This window comes from Cnephaeus nilssonii, assembly GCF_951640355.1.
Source record: "Cnephaeus nilssonii genome assembly, chromosome: 5".
NCBI classification, from domain to species: Eukaryota; Metazoa; Chordata; class Mammalia; order Chiroptera; family Vespertilionidae; genus Cnephaeus; species Cnephaeus nilssonii.
Genome location: NC_137076.1, coordinates 86016369 through 86034024, shown reverse-complemented (window position 1 = coordinate 86034024; position 17656 = coordinate 86016369). Strand labels below are relative to the sequence as shown.

Here is a 17656-nt window from a genome sequence, read left to right as displayed (position 1 = left end):
AGGGCATCCTCCGCTGAGCATATCGTGACCTCCTAGCCGCGACCTGGATTAGCGCCTGACCCCAATTTCAGCATCTAAATGCGCGCGCGGGTCCCCCTGCCTCCCAGCCGCACCCCAGGGCCATGGGTTCTGGGTGGGTGTGTCTGCCCGGCCTGTCCAGGAAGGCTTAGGGACTTCTCTCGTCTGAGTAACCAGACACAATTGGCTTGGCTCCCACTCTGGCCCTTACATCTCAACTCAGGTCATCAGGGCAGAGGGCAAGCTGGTGCTGGAAAAATTGGGTCATCTCCATAGTGCCCGGATGAAAATACAGGATTGGGCCCTCTCCCCTCTCACTCTTCGAACATCAGTTCTGTTCCTGAAACTTTTAGGTGTAGAGCCACCAGACTAAACAATCGAATCTCCATGCCTCACTGATGTCCTAGAATGGACATTTCACATCTGTGTTTGTGAAGGGTGTATTTGTATATAGAGCTTGGCACAAGCCTGGGTACCACAGGGATCCAGCTCTCCCTGGAAGAATATCATTGTATTTTTAAAAATAGGCGAGCGTGTTAAGGGTGCACATTAGACTTGCACGAGCTGCAAGTTTTCCCTGCGGCTCTTACACGCGCCAAAGCCAATTTCTTCTGTCTGTATTTTTGAGAAACTTAATGTCCCGCTGAACGGACTGAAGGCATGGCAGTGACATCCAGCTTGCCCTGATTGATTTATTTCACAGGAAAATCAGAACTGTAGTTCAGAACGTTTAGGGCCTGCGCAGGGCTGGAGTATTCAAAGTTCAAACTGATGCTTTTCGGTTGAGGGACAATAGTAATCAGATACGCCACCCTTGTCTAGAATCTAGACTCTAGATAATGGCTGCAAAATCCAGCCACAGATATTGTTCTGCACAAATACTGTTATCAATAATAACCTGAAATGGAAATGTCTGCCTCAGAGCAATTACAGTTAATGCTGACCCAAGTTTTAGATGTTTTTCCATTAAAATGCAGAGAGCCGGGGAAAGGATAGCACATCTCTCTCCACTGTTTGATTTTTGGAAGTTTTAAAAAAACAAACAGACCTTTAACTATTGGTACCGCCAGGGAAAAGCAAGTCCTGTTGGAAAGTGCTGCTGGGAAATAATGTCAGTGTCCCTTGGAATAACTCAGTTTGTGATTTTCACCTCTTTCTTAGATTGTGGGATTTCTCTAGGCCCTATTCAGATACTCTTTTAGGGAAAACTTCAGATCTTTTGGAAAGGTGTCAGCTGATGGGTAAACTGAAGAATGGCCCAAATAGGATGGGCATTGCCTGTCTTCAAGTCTGAGTTAATGAGCGTTGAAATGATCCCTTCCTGACTCTTAGGGGTGGGAGAAAGGCTGGAAAAGGTCGGCAGCAATTGCTGTGAGTCAGGGCTATTCCCTCTGCTGGAACACCCCTGATGTAAGTCAGATAATATGCCTGCTTTGCAAGATGTAAGAATGGTAACTAGAGAAAGGAAAAATGTTCCTCCTTTAAAACCAGCAATTCTCTCGTTTTCCTTCCTTTTGTAAACCCTATACTTTGGGCTCCTAATTGAAAAATAATAATACAACCTAAGCATCAGCAGGATTTCTAGTGCCACATAGTTATTTGTAAGTTCGGGCTTGCTGTCAGCTCCATCCAGCACATGTTATTATCTCTAATTCGGTTGAATCACAGTGTTAGAAAAGATGGCATAGGTTATCGACTTCTGTACTTGATGGTTATTTCCTTGAAGATAGGGGTTATGTGTTTGGATTTACCTTTGTGACTAAAATACCTGGTACACTGGAGGTGCTCCATAAATGTTTGAGACATTAAACCTCCTTCATTAAGCCATATATTTTGCTGCACAAAAGCCAGCTGACCATCTGGCCTCTGTTTAAATGCTGCCATTTTCAGGGTGCTCTCTCCCTCATGAAGCGACTTTTGGATAACTTTACTTAAGAAACTTAAACCAAAATCTGCCTACTTGTAGTTTCTACAAACGATTCTTAGTTCTGACTTTTGGAAAGAGAAGCATAAGTATATTTCCTTGTTCTGAAATATTTTAATGATTTTAAGCATCTGGGCTCATGTATCCGTCAGAAAAGGCTGGGTAATGCTAAGTAACAAGCAATCCCCAACTCTCCATGCCTTAATCAAACAATAGCATTTTATTTCTTGCTCCTGCTACTGGCCCAGCATGGGTCATCAGGGCAGCTCTGCTCATCATTGCCCCTCAGAGACCTAGACTGATGGAGGCTCCATGTCCACACAATCATGGTGGGAAGAGCATGTGGCAAATTGTTCACTGACTTTTAAACTCCCACTCTGACGTCACAAACGTGGCCTCTGCTCAGATTTCATTGGCCAGAGCAAATCATTGCTGCACTGGCTGACCAGAAGCAGGGTTGGATAGAGAAACAACTGGAGGATGCACTGAGGGAAGAAGTGCTCTACCCCCCAACCAGCAGCTCCAGCACATGCTCCTCCTTATGCTGAGCGTATGTCATTTTTGAGGACTTGCCTTTTTTTTACTCTTTGCTGGCCATTGTGTGTGTGCAAAATATCTTTATGGGGTTTTAGTGGGAAAGCCTAGAGAAATAAAGGGAGCTCTCTGCACTCCTAGTTAGATGAGTTTATTTTTGTATTTGATACCTAATAAATTCCATATTCTCTTTTAAAAAATTCAGTGGTCCTGGCTGTTGTGCTTGCTCCTGACACGTTACTATAATGCAGGGCAAGGACAGACCTTCCGGCCACACCTGTGGAAACCTCCCTGCATCCTGTCACCAGCCCATATTCAGGACGCTTGCAGATCAGTCGCTCACCCTTGAAACAGTTGCTGCCAAACCCTTATTCTTCCAAGTTGATTGCAAAGTTATCAAAATAGATTTTTTTTTAAAAGTCTCCATAAACTCAAAATTGGCTTTGTCTCTCTCAAGCATACCTACCTACTCATTACTCCCACCAAAGGAAAATGATTTTAATTAATGAATAAATTATGAAGGAATTAAATAACAAAAGTGTTTGGCAGAATTAAAGTATAAAAATGTTTCTGAGTTATACTCCGAACGCCAAGTTCAGGTTTGAGATATGACTGGGTTTATGTTGTGGTTCTGGACCTACCTGTAAACACCTTATTAAATTTTATAGTTAGAGTTTTTTCATGATAGGCATTCATATTGCCAAAATCCTCCATGGGTGGCTCACACAACTTTTTAAAAATAATTTTTTAAAAATTGGATTTATTGAGGTATAATTTACATACGTAAAATATTACCCTTTAAAGCATAGTTTTCTGAGTTTTAACAAATGATTTTGTGTGTGTGTATGTGTGTGTTTATATATTTTAATCTTCTGGGAATATATCCTAAGAATCCCCAAACATCAATTTGAAAGAATATTTGCATCCCTATGTTTATTGCAGCGTTATTTACAATCACAAGATTTGGAAACTTTTTGTTTATCATTTTTGACAATAAGTGCAGAAAAAGCAATTCCATGTGAAAAGTAATTTTCTACCACTTCTCAAGATGGTTTCCAGAATTCTTCTTGCAGTGAAGAAATTACTAAAGGGGATATAATTATGATACATGGTTGGCCAAGAGCAATGATACTGCAAAGGCTCTGTCATCCAATGAAAACAGAGTAATGACATTATGATTACATGTGTGTATTGATAACTCCCTTTCAGGAGCCGTGGGTCATTTCTAGTTCCCTGCTTCCCACATGGGCCACTTTGGGGCAAGATGTTTCTTTTCTGAAGTCAGCAGGGGTTTAGGGTGTTGGAGGAGAGAATTTAAACAAATGAGATGGGGCTCTTAACTTTTGACCATTTGTCACGTGCCTTTTGGTCCTGGGCAATAAGTTTTCAAAAGGATTCTGAGACACTGAGTTCTCTTCCTTCCCCTGCACAAGGGAAGACAGATGCACGTAGAAGTGTAGGTTTATAAAGGCCTGGCTAGTCCTCGGAATCCAAATCCTGGATGTAAATTATTTTTACAAGGCTGCTCTGACTCATGGGAGTTTGCACTTCGAGAAAAAGGCTCTTGCTTACCTGAATCTACGAGTATGTTTACTTCCCCTGACTTGGAAGTGTTTGAAACCTTCTAGAACTTTGGTTTAGTTTTTGACAGTAGGCATTTGAGGTTCATAAAAAGCATGCCTTCCAAGTAATGCTGGGATTGGCAGGGTTCCCTCAAAGTAATGGTCCCTGGAGACAGGCTTTTGCTGACAGCTCTTGTGAGTAAAGTCTAAGACGGCAGGGGCTGTCTGTGATGCTTTCCTGTCAGTGATTCTCTAGCTGATTCTCCTTGTGATGTATGTCCACTGGGCATTATCGCTCTAGTAGTGCTTCAGGGAGAGAGAGGATGCAGCTGACTAGGAACAGGAGCTCTGGCTGTGGAGAATGCCATCTGGGCTGGGGAGCTCAGCCCTCCGGTTTGGGGAGGAGGCAGAGGCCCATACAGGTGTGTAAGCTCTGTTTAAAAATTAAATTGCTAGGAAAATGTGATGTTAAAATTTATCTGTACACTTAGCATGAACTCATAGGCATTCAAAAAACAGCTCTACTCCACCAAGAGACAATTAGATGAGACAGAAACAAACAAACAAACAAACCACACGAAGCTAACTGGATAAAGCATTAGCAGTCTCAGCTTGGAGACCCTAGCTTTAACCAGCTGTACTTCTTGGGCAAGTAAGCTCTCTTCTCTCTGAGCTTCAGTTTCCTCCTTTCTAAAACAGAAGGGCTGGGCCAGATGGTCACTGTGGCAATGGTCTAGAAATTTTTTTGATTGTTCTCCTCTATGCAAATTACATACACCTATACATCTATATAAATTACATACACAAATAATCTGTTGATATCTTTTGAGCCTTAGACAATACAAATAAAAAAAGTACAAAGTGAAAAGGAAAAGATAGCATAATAAGTACAAATAGAAATCCTGATTTTTTTCCTTGTACCCCAGTAGCTCGTCTTGCCCACCCAATAGGATGAGTGCTTGTAAGTCCGCAATCTTAGCCACAACAGTCAGTGGTTCTAATATTATAGTCATTAATAGCCCTTTTATATTGCCTTCTTTCACTCAGTAATACGCATGTAAGTTTCCTCCATGTCTTTCCATAGCTTGAGAGCTCATTTCTTTTGAACACTGAATGATATTCCTTGTCTAGATGTACTGCAGTTTATGTATCCTCTCACCTCCGGAAGGACATTTTGCTTGCTTCCAAGTTCTGACAGTTAGGACTAAAGATGGTATGAACATCCACATACAGCTTTTTGTGTGGACATACATTTTCAGTTCATTTGAGTAAATGCCAAGGAATGTGATTGCTGGATCATATGGTAAGAGTATGTTTAGTTTTGTAAGAAATCTCAAAACTGACTTCCAAAGTGGCTGCACCATTTTACATCCCCACCAGCAATGCATGCGAGTTCCTGTTGCTCCCCATTGCCACCAGCATTTGCTATCGTCAGTGTTTTGGATTTTGGTCGTTCTAATAGATGTGCAGTGGTGTCTCATTGTTGCTCTAATTTGCAATTCCCTAACGACATCCAAGGTGAAGCATTTTTTTGTAGGCTTACTTGACATCTGTACATCTTCTTTGATCAGATGTCTATTCAGGTCTTTTGCCCTTTTTTAAATTGGGTTGTTCCCGTTATTTCGTTCATGGATTGTGCTTTTGGTGCTGTATCTAAAATGTCATTTCCATACCCAAGTTTATCTAGCTTTTCTCCTATGTTATCTTCTAGCAGTTTTGTAGTTTTCCATTTTGCACGTAAGTCTGTGATACATTTTGAGATAATTTTTGTTAGGGGTATACAATCTGTGTCTAGATGGTTCTGGATGTTCAGTTGTTTCAGTACCATTTGTTGAAAAGGACTATGTTGGCTACATTGTATTTCCTGTACTTCTTTATCAAAGATCAGTTTACTATATTTATATGGGTCTATTTCTAGGCTCTATATTATTTTCTGTTAATCTATTTGTCTGTTCTTTTGCCAGAACCACATTGTCTTGATTATTGTTGTAGCATTATAGTAAGTCTTGAAGTGGGGTAAGTGTCAGTTTCTTCAAGTTTATAAGTATGATGTTAGCTGTAGGTTTTTTTATAGATGTTCTTTATAAAGTTGAGGAAGTTCCCATCTATTTTTTGTTTGCTAAGAATTTTTATCATGAATGGGTGCTGGATTTTGTCAAATGCTTTTTCTGTATCTATTGATATGATCATGTGATTTTTCTTCTTTAGTCTGTTGATGTGATGGATTACACTAATTTTATAATATGAACCAGTCTTGCATACTTTGGGTAAATCCCACTTGGTTGTAGTATATAATTCTTGTTATACATTGCTAGATTTGATTGCTAATACTTTGTTGATAATTTTTGCATCTATGTTCATGAGAGATAATTGGTCTCTACTTTTCTTTGTAATATATGTCTGGTTTTGGTATTAAGATAATGCTGGCTTCATAGAATGTGTTAAGTAGTATTCCCTTTGCTTCTATCTTCTGGAAGTGATTGTAGGGAATTCGTATAATTTCTTTCTTAAATATTTGGTAGAGTTCACCAGTGAACCCATCTGGGCCTGGTGCTGTCTGTTTTGGAAGATTATTAATTATTGATTAAATTTACTTAATAAATATAGGTATATTCTGATAGTCTATTTATTCTTGTGTGAGTTTTGGCAGGTTGTGTCTTTTAAAGATTTAGTCCATTTCTTCTAGGTTATCAAATTTGTGGACACAGAGTTGTTCATAATATTGCTCTGTCATCCTTTTAATATCCATGGGAACTATAGTGATGTTGCCGCTTTCATTTCTGATATAAATAATTTGTGTTTTCTCTCTTTTTCCCCCATTAGTTATCCTAGCTGGAAGCTTATCAATTATTGATCTTTTCAAAGAGCCAGCTTATGGTTTTGTTAATTTTCTTTATTGATTTCTTGTTTTCAATTTCATTGATTTATGTTCTAATTTTTATTCTCTCTTTTATTCTGCTTACTTTGGGTTTAATTTACCTTCGTTTTCTAGTTTCTTAAGATGGAAGCTTACACTATTGATTTTAGGTCTTTCTTTTTTCCTAATATATGTATTCCATGTTATAAATTTCCCTCTAAGTACTGTTTTAATTGTATCCCAGGAATTTTTATATGTTGTATTTTCACTTTTATTTAGCTCAAAATATTTTAAAATTTATTTTGCTGTTATTCATATGATTTATAAATCATATCTAATAAAAGAGTAATATGCAAATTGACCATCACTCCAACACACAAGATGGCTGCCCCCATGTGGTCAAAGATGACTGCCCCCATGTGGACACAAGATGGCCACCACAAGATGGCCAGCAAGGGAGGACAGTTGGGAGGGATCAGGCCTACAAGGGAGGGAAGTTGGGGGCGATCAAGCCTGCAGGGGAGGGCAGTTAGGGGTGACCAGGCTGTCAGAGGAGAGAAGTTGGAGGCGACTGGGCCTGCAGGGAAGGGCAGTTGGGGGGGGACCCAGGCCTGCAGGGGAGAGCATTTGGGGGGGACCAGGCCTGCAGGGGAGGGCAGTTAGGGGTGACCAGGCCAGCAGGGGAGGGCAGTTAGGGGCAAACAGGCTGGCAGGGGAGCAGTTAGGCATCAATCAGGCTGGCAGGGGAGTGGTTAGGGGGTGATCAGGCTGGCAGGCAGAAGCAGTTAGGGTCAATCAGGAAGGCAGGCAGGCGAGCAGTTGGCAGCCAGCAATCCTGGATTGTGAGAGGGATGTCCTACTGCCCGTTTAGGCCCGATCCTACCGGATGAATGCCTGTTAGGAGAACATCCCTCGAGGGGTCCCAGATTGGAGAGGGTGCAGGCTGGGCTGAGGGACACACACTCCCATGCACGAACTTTGTGCACTGGGCCTCTAGTATGTACATATGGACATATATAAGTGAATACATTGTTGCTAACATTATTTTGAATAAAGTGTTTTGTTAGATCAATTAAGAATAAGAAAAATATTATGTCTTCAATTATTCTTTCTTCAGTGCTCTTTTTTTCTTTGTGTAGTCCAAGTTTCTGACCTATAACATTTTTCTTCTCTATGAAGAACATTTAATATTTCTTCTGAGTCAGATCTACTGCCAACAATTCCCTCATTTGTTGCTTATCTAAGAAAGTCTTTATTTCTTCTTCAGGTTTTAAGGATATTTCACAAGGTAGAATTCTAGGTTGGTGTTCTTTTCTCTCACCACATTAATATTTCACCCTATTGTCTTCTTGTTTGTATGATTTCTGAGGATATTTGGATGTAATTTTTATGTTTGCTTCTCTATTGGTAAGGTGTCTCACCCCACCCGCACCCCATAGCTTTGTTTAACTTTTTTATTTTCAATTTTCTGAAATTTGAATGTAATATGTGTATCTTTTCCTTCCTTCCTTCCTTCCTTCCTTCCTTCCTTCCTTCCTTCCTTCCTTTCTTTCTTTCTTTCTTTCTTTCTTTCTTTCTTTCTTTCTTTCTTTCTTTCTTTCTTTCTTTCTTTCTTCTCCTCTGGTAATACCATTATGTGTATGTCCCACCTTTTGTAGTTATCTCACAGTTCCTGGATATTATGTTCTGTTTTGTTTAGTCTTTTCCCTTTTTGCTTAGCTTTAGAAGATTCTATTGTACATCCTCCAATTCAGATATTTCTTTCCTCAGCCAGGTCTATTTTACTAAAGAGCCCATCAAAGGCATTTTTCTTCTATTACATTGTTTTTTATTTCTCACATTTTTAAATTCTTTGTTAGGATTTCCATCTCTCTGTCTTCATTATCTGTTTGTTCTTGCATGTTGTCTATTTTTCCCATGGAAGCATTTAACCATAGTTTTTCTAAATTACTGGTCTGATAATTCCAACATTCCTGCCATGTCGGACTCTGGTTCTGGTGTTTGTTCACTCTCTTCAAACTGTGTGTTTTGCCTTTTAGTATGATTTGTACTTTTTTTGTTGTTGAAAGGTGGACACAATGTACTAGGTACAATGAACTCCAATGTAGTGGTAAGGCGTGGAGGGACAGGAAGCATTCTGCAGCCCTATGATTAGGACTTAGTCTTTTGACGAGCTCGTGGCCCTACACTGTAGACTTCACCATGCTTCTCAGACCCCCTCCAGAGGCAGGAGGAGATCTTTCTCTGATAGTCACCATGAGGACAAGTAGAGCTCTTGGAGGTAATGGTCATAAAACTGTGATGGCCCTCTGATAACTGAGTCCCTATGGAGTTTTTAACTCTCAGAGTTGTCCACACTGAGTTTCCAGCAATTTTTCAACTCCAGTTCAGGTTTTCCTACCCCAGTTGGTTTCCATGAAAGTGTTTGCTTATGGGTTTCTGCTTGGGGAAATTGTGCTTTTCTGTATCCACCTGTCCCTCTAATTTTTGGTGCAGCAGTTTTCCCTGTGACTTCGCCTTTCTGCTGAATCTAAGAAGAGCTATTGATTTGTTAGTTTGCTTAGATTTTTAGTTGTTCAGATGGAGTGGCAACTTCTAAGCCCATTAATGCCAGACTGGAAACCCTAAATTACATTTTTAAACTTGTGTTATTATGGCATTTTTACAGAGAATCAGTGCTTTTCTAAAGCATAATTTACAATGCTTTATGGTACTCAATTGTGAGGTATCACATATTTAATTACTAATTCATTTTAATTGGTTATTTGTGGGTGTGTTTTTTCAGTTTTGATTTCACTTTTGCTATTGTAAGTAAGGAGGTGGTTGAACTCCTTCTAGCTAAATCTTTGTACATATTCATTTCATTCCCATTGACAGTGGAAAATTCCTAGACATGACTGCATGTGGTGTGGTCCTTTCCATCCTGCAGGGACATGACCATTGGATGGTTGCTTCCTACAGGAAACTTCACAATCAGGACACCAGGGTATTTAAAAGGAGGGAAGCCTTTTGTGTGAATTCTGTAAGAACGAGGGGTGCAGTCTGGGCCACATTGCTTAACTGTGGATGAAATTAAGGAGCCACAAGAGCCAGGTGAGGACAAAGTAAAAGACATAGGAAGAAGAAGATTTTAAATCTTAGCTGCAGATAGAAAATTAAAGTTATGAAAAGGAGACCTACTAAAAGAACAGAATTTACTGTAACAAAGTAGTTCACATCATAAGCTCTTACGGTTTTATGGGCTTCAGGGCACAGATATGAGGTTCAAGGTGTATGTATTCTAATGAAAAGTTTCATTTATGGAGTACTTATTTATGTAAAGCACTCCTGTCTCTAATCCTCACCATAACTCCACAAAGTAAGTATATAGCTACATAGTCTGGAAGAGAAACTGAATCTCGGAGAGGTTGACTTCCTAGAATCATACATCTGGAAAAAACGTCAGGATTTAAGCTCTGGGACTTGTCTGATTGCTTCTGCTACACCACGTTGCTATGGTGGCAGCTAAGCATTGGTAGCAAATGAGGTCCGGCACCTAAAACTGATGTGGCTAAGAGGTTTATTCAAAATATCTACTCCTGGGGCTTTCTGGAGAGTGAGAGGATGGGGTTCACAGAATCAACATAGGAAAGCAGAATTTGGTCAAGTCCAAAAGGTGAACACAGTCGCTAAAGCAGAAAACATCAGAAGCTATGAGTCCCTAGAAAGCAGCCAGGACATAGAGAAAGGGAGGGGAGAAATGGGAGGGACTAGGACAGTTGTCATGATAAGCCCCAAGAGCCTAATGATAATTTTTGTTGGGTGCTATGACTTGCTGGGGGGTCGGCCTGATTTAAAGGCACCTACCAAGGGCAGATAGTATTCAAAGGATGGGGGCAGAGATTGGGCTCAGTTCTCTGTCTACAAGACTCTGGAGCCCACACATAGCGCATTTTGCTCAGTCTATCAAAGGCAGAACCAATTGTTTTGTTTTCAGGCAGCTAAACTGTGTCCACAGAGAAAAGATGCAATGCTTACTTTGAGTTGGAAGTGGGCTGGGAGGGACTGCTGTCTTCTAATAGCCCTACATCCTGTCAATTAGAAACAAATAAAATTAGCGAAATGGAAAGTTGTGTGATAAATGGATACTGAGTGAGAAGGGAAAAAAATACAGTTGATGAATGATGACACCTCACACAGTTAGTAGGGCGGGGCTACCTTTCCAGAGACACAGTTTTCCCCTATATACCACCAGGGGAGAGTCGGGAAGCCAGCCAGTGGGACACTTAGGGAACTTTATAGTGAGATTACCGGGTGGGGAGCAGGGAGTTTGAGATGGGCAGAGGGATTTGAAATGAAGGCAGTATCTGGCAATGCATGCTGTCAGCTAAGAAACTGTGCACAAGAACAGTCTGTATACTTTTCCTATAAAGGTCCAAATAGTAAATATTTTAGGCTTTATGGGCTATAAGCTGTGTGTCCCAACTAGTAAACTCTGTATAGCAGGAGCATGAATAGACAATATGTAAATGAACGGGGTGGCTATGTGCCAATTAAACTTTATTTACAAATCAGGTGGGGGGCTGGATTTGGCCCAAGGGCGGTTGTTTGAAGACCCTGGTCTTGAATACAAGAAAAGGGGCACGTGTGTGTGTGTGTGTGTGTGTGTGTGTGTGTGTGTGTGTGTTTGCATATGTGTTAGAGTGGCAGAGTGAGTCCTAGCAACTTTTCAATATGAGAAGATTGGACATTTGAAGTAGATATAGTAACTATCCAAAACAATCTAACAGACTCAACAAGGAGCACTGGTTCCCCTTTTCAGGATGTCTGAGATTGGAGGAGGAAATTAAAAATAAATACATATCTGACATTGCAGAGAACAATGCAAGGTCTTTGAGAATGCCAATCTATGAAGCTTTGGCAAGGCTCTGTAAAGAACAAAGACAGGAGAGAGGGGGAGGTTGAAGAGGATAACCTGGAAGTAACAGTGGGGCGGAAATAAACAAAGGAAGTCCCAGTGATGAGGAAGAAGGAGGCCAAACTTAAAACAAGGCTTCCCCTGAGTGCTGGGAAAAGGGGAGGTGCGCAGGCAGCCAACAGCTTGGAGCCGCAAGGAGGAGAGGCAGAGGTGAGAAAGCCTTTTCGGAGTGCGAGCAGAATGAATGTGACGTGATTAAATGAACAGGGAGAATTACTCTTAAGACATGTCAACAGATTACAAATGTGGAGCTTTGGGAGCTGAGATAATGGCTTGTCCAGTAAAAGTGTGATTAAGCCTTTGCAAGGCAAGGGTGGGTGCAGTTGGGCATGTGCCTCTTACCTTCTGGAAAATGTGTGCTCGCTGCAGGAAATCTGACTTAGGGGTCAGCCATTCAGCTGGGGCATGGGCATGAGGCATGCAGTGAGAATCATTGGCTACACATTCACTCTTTCATTAATTTTTTCTTTTCTTTTTAAACTAGAGGCCCAGTGCACAAATTTGTGCATAGGTGGGGTCCCTCGGGGTGGCCTGCAGAGATTGGGCCCCAGCTTGCGCCCCCAGCCTCACAGCCCCACAGCCTCGCAACCCCACCTGGCACCCCACCTTTGCCTGGTGCTGCCCCCTCACCTGCTCCACCATCCTGCCTGTGAGGTGATTGATTGGGACCCAGCCCCCCACCTGGCTCCCTCAGTGCCTGGGAGCTGGGCAGCGGCCCTGCCCCCCACTGCTGCCGCTGGTTGCTGTCTGCGGGGCGATCTGCGGGGCGATCTGCGGGGCGATTGGGCCTCCGCTCGCACCCGCTTGGCCTGACGCCGCCCTCTCACCTGCTCCACCGTCCTGCTGTGGTCCCGCTCTTGTCGGGGCCCATCGGGGCCGGCAATGCCTCCACTGCCGCCTGCTGCCAGCACTGGGTCGCCGATGCCCACCATGTCCCATGCCGCCCCCTGGTGATCAGCGCACAGCATAGCGAGCTGTTGAACTCCAGTCTCCCGGTTGAACACCTGGTCGAATGACCGCCCAAGGGGACAATTTGCATATTAGGCTTTTATTATATAGGATTATTATATAGGATTCTTTTTTCAATATTTATTTTTTTAATTGAATTTATTGGGGCGACATTGGTTAATAAAATTATATAGATTTCAGGTGTACAATTCCATAATACATCATCTGTATATTGTATTATGTGTTCACCACCCTGAGTCAAGTCTCCTTCCATCACCATTTATCCCCCCTTTACCCTCTTCTTCCTCCCTCAACCCCCATATCCCTCTAGTAATCACCATACTGTTGTCCACATCTATGAGTTTTGTGGGTTACTTTTGCTTAATCCCTTCACCTTTTTCATCCTTCCCCCAACTCCCTTCCCCTCTGACAGCTGTCAGTCTGTTCTCTGTATCTATGAGTGTGTTTCTATTTTGTTTGTTTATTTTGTTCATTAGATTCCACATATAAATGAAATTACTAATATATGGTGATTTATTTCTTTGGCTAGTTTATTTCACTTAGTATAATATTCTCCAGGTCCATCCATGTTGTCACAAAGGGTAAGATTTCCTTCTCCTTTACAGCCAAGTAGTAACCCAGGGTGTAAATGGACCTCAGCTTTTTTATCCACTCATTTACTGATGGGCACTTGGGCTGCTTCCAAATCTTGGTGTTTGTAAATAAAGCTTCCATGATTAAATAGAGGTGCATATGTTCTTTCTAATTAGTGTTTCGGGTTTCTTTGGTTATATTCAATTTTCCTTCCATCTATTCATGGATCCCACAGATATTTATGGAGAGTACCCCATGAGCCTCTTCAAGGTCCCAGCACTCAGAGACCATCAGGTACTTGAAGAAATTGTGTTAATGAGGTGATGGCAGCTTCAAAATGAATGCTCAGGAGAAGGGCACTGGGCTCCGTCAGGCCAGGGGAGGGAGAGGGCAGGACGTGGATAATCATGAAAAGATTTCTCCAGCACAAGGCAGATGCATCCACTCCACTGTGGAATCTCAGAGCCAGAAGCAATTTCAAAGGTATTTTCTCACCTTCACTTTATAAATAGGAAAACTGAGACCTTCAGAGGGCAATAAGGATGAAAAGTGAAAATTATTGAGTGCTTATTATATGGTAAGCACTGTTTTATTTGTTGTTGTTATTTTATTATGCTAAAATGTATATAACATAAAACTTATAAATTTAAAGTTCAATTCAGTGGTATTAAATATGTTTACAGTGCTATGCAGTTATCACTATCTTGTTCCAGAACTTTCCCATTACCCAAAAGGGAACTGTAACCCTGAAGCAGTCACCCTCCATTCCCCACTCCCTCCTGCCCCTCGTAACCGATAATCTGCTTTCTGTCCCTATAGATTTGCCTATTTCTGGACATTCCATATCAGTGGAATCATATAATATGTGACATTTTGGGGGAGTCTGGCTTATTTCAGTTAGCGTACTGTTTCAAGGTTCATCCATGCTGTGACATGTATCAGTACTTCATTCCTTTCTTTGTGGCTGTATAATATCCCATTGTATAGATATACCACACTCAGTTTATCCAGTCACCAGATGGTGGACATTTGGGTTGTTTCTATTTTTTGGCTGTTGTGAATAGTGCTGTGCCAGGCACTCTTTAAAGCACTTTACATTTATTAATTTAATCTGTTCATACACACACACAAAGAAAACATTGGAGGGAAGAACTATAATTATATCTATTTTACAATGAGAAAAGAGAAGGTTGGATAACAAGTTACACAGTTAGTAGAGGGGGTTGAGAGGTTGGAACTAAGACCCCAATTTTTTATTTTCCAGCCCAGGGCTCCTTTCACTCTCCTCACGGGCTCTGTCTGTAAGGGCACTCACTACTTGCTCCTGACTGCTCTTCCTCAGTGTCCACCCAGCCGCATGTGCTCAGTATATTTGGGGTAAATTAGTTGACTTACTAGTAAACCCTTTTGCTGAATAATATATAGGGAACAAAAGGAAGGACTAGAAATTATAAAAAGTCACTCTATCCTATCTAATAAAAGGATAATATGCAAATTGACCGTCACTCCAAGACACAAGATGGCTGCCCCCATCTGGTCAAAGATGGCTGCCCCCATGTGGACACAAGATGGCTGCCACAAGATGGCCAACAGGGGAGGGCAGTTGGGAGGGACCAGGTCTGCAAGGGAGGGCAGTTGTGGGTGATCAGGCCAGCAGGGGAGGGCAGTTGGGAGAGACCAGGCCTGCAAGGGAGGGCATTTGGGGGTGATCAAGCCTGCAGGGGAGGGAAGTTAGGGGTGACCAGGCCGGCAGAGGAGGGAAGTTGGGGGCGACCAGGCCTGCAGAGAAGGGCAGTTGGGGGGGACCCAGGCCTGCAGGGAAGAGCAGTTGGGGGTGACCAGGCCTGCAGGGGAAGGCAGTTAGGGGTGACCAGGCCTGCAGGGGAGGGCAGTTAGGGGCAAACAGGCTGGCAGGGGAGCAGTTAGGCATCAATCAGGCTGGCAGGGGAGTGGTTAGGGGGTGATCAGGCTGGCAGGCAGAAGCAGTTAGGGTCAATCAGGAAGGCAGGCAGGCGAGCAGTTGGGAGCCAGCAGTCCTGGATTGTGAGAGGGATGTCCAACTGATCAGGCCTAAATGGGCAGTCGGACATCCCTCGAGGGGTCCCAGATTGGAGAGGGTGCAGGCTGGGCTGAGAGGACCCCCTCCCCCCTGCACGAATTTCGTGCACCGGGCATCTAGTGTATTATAATAGCTAATTTATAAAATAAGTGATCCAGTAACAGGGATTATAAATAATTTATGATGTATTCATATAAAATAGTATAGAGACATAAAAGTGATATTGACTCAGCTGGTTGGACATCATCCCGTAAATCAAAGGTCACAGGTTCAATTCCCCATCAGGGCACATACCTAGGTTGTGGGTTCAATCCCCATTCGGGTCAGGTATGGGAGGCAACGGTTCAATGTTTCTCACATTGATGTTTCTTTCTCTCTCTCTTTCTCTCTCCCTTCCTCTCTCTCTAAAAATCAATAAACATACTAGTATCCTCTGGTGAGGTTTTTTTAAAAAGGCTACCGTAGGAGAGTAATGGCATGAGAATGTGTTCCTGGGTTAGTCAGTCTCTCGGCCCTCTGAAGGAAGGCGTTATCAACTCCTCGGGTAGGAACACGGAGGCTTAGAGAAGGTAAATAACCTTCAGGAGCCCAAGCCAGGATTCTGTCTACATCCCAAACCCGTGCTTTCAGCCACAATAAAAAATTCAATTGAAATTGAGCAAAATCTTAGCAGTGGCATATTTCTGAGCAGTGAGATAATGGGTAACTTGTGTTTTCTTTTATTCCTTCAGCAACATTTCAACATTTTCCACAAAGGCCTTGCATTGCTTTTGAAATTGAAGAAAGGCATTACATTTTCTGTTACAACAAAGAGAATCCTGCTCTAGTTAACTTCAAAACATAGTTGATTAGAAAAACGAGGTGAAACTCTCATGGAAGAAAACATGGGTCACAGCAAAAGTAAGGAACAGTGCTGGAGAGAAACCCTCAGTGGAGGTCCATCCAGTTCCGTGGTCACTTTCTTTGCCGTCTCAACATTTGGGAACTATTAATGGATGCTGACCACTCCTTCTCCCGAAATAAGCATTTCTATTTCCCAATTCCTTGCAAAATTCTTGTGATGATTTGAGAAAGCAGTTGACAAACCACGCCAAAGCGTATGCAGTTGTAGCCTGGTCTTGTGTGACGTGGTGGAAATTTGAAGCACTCAGTTGGTTAAGCTATACCCCTTGATTCTCTAACCTCTATCTAAAAATTTACCTTGCTCTCTTAAATTAAATTAAATTAAACCATTTTACCTTGTTTTATTTTATTTATTGTCAAGGTATAAGTGACATATAACATCATATTAATTTCAGGTGTACAACCTAACCCTTCAGTATTTACATGCATATTGCAAAATGATCACCACAGTAAGTGTAGTAAACATTTGTCACCATACATAGTTACAGAATTTCTTTTCTTGTGATGAGAACTTTTAAAATCTACAATCTTAGCAACTTTCAAATACATAATACATTATTATTAACTATAGTCTCCACGCTGTGCAACACATCCCCAGGATTTATTTAATGACTGGAAATTTGTACCCTTTGACCCCCTTCACACATTTCACCCCCTCCCCCCTCCCTCTGGCAACCACCAACCTGCTTTCTGTGTCTATGAGCTTGTTTGTTCATTTTGTCATTCCACCAATGAGTGAGAGTCTCACGTCTGAATATTGCCAGGGAGCCCTTGCTTGGGGCCTGTCCTGTGGTCTCCACAGAGGATTTGAGAAATAACCCTTCTTCCTATTGTTAACATAAGAACAGTAGTACTTTGTTACTGTTTTTACTGTTGATAGGAACAACATTAAGAAAACAAGTCATTGTCTCTAAGGACTTAGGTTGTTGATATTTAATTCCAAATTTCCCCTTTCGAGTCCCGTCTGTCTCCTCCTTCAATCAGCAAGGATGTGGCTCCACAGTAGCTGTAATATTGTCATGATTTCCATAGAAACCTCTGCAAAGCTGCAAACACAGGATTACACCCTCCCTGCAGGCTGAGGCAGGAAGGCCAGATGGGCTACGAAGGGGAAAGGCCCTCAATGAGACATAAATCACTTGGTGCCGGGGTGGGGGTGGGGGTGGGGGTGGGGGTAGGAGTAGGGCTAGGTGGGGTGGGGGTGAGGGGAGACAGTAGGAGAGGGGGAGGGGAGGAAACTACTTTAGGGGGAAAATTGGGTTTGGTGCAGTCTTTGCCACAGGGTGAAATTCCCAAATGC

The 17656-nt window shown here is 42.2% G+C and overlaps 1 protein-coding gene across 1 annotated transcript in view; it reads left to right on the top strand.

The window, feature by feature from the left end:
* DPYSL3 (dihydropyrimidinase like 3) overlaps positions 1 to 17656 on the top strand; it is a 105121-nt gene that overhangs the window by 721 nt on the left and 86744 nt on the right. The gene's annotated exons all lie outside the window — the stretch shown is intronic.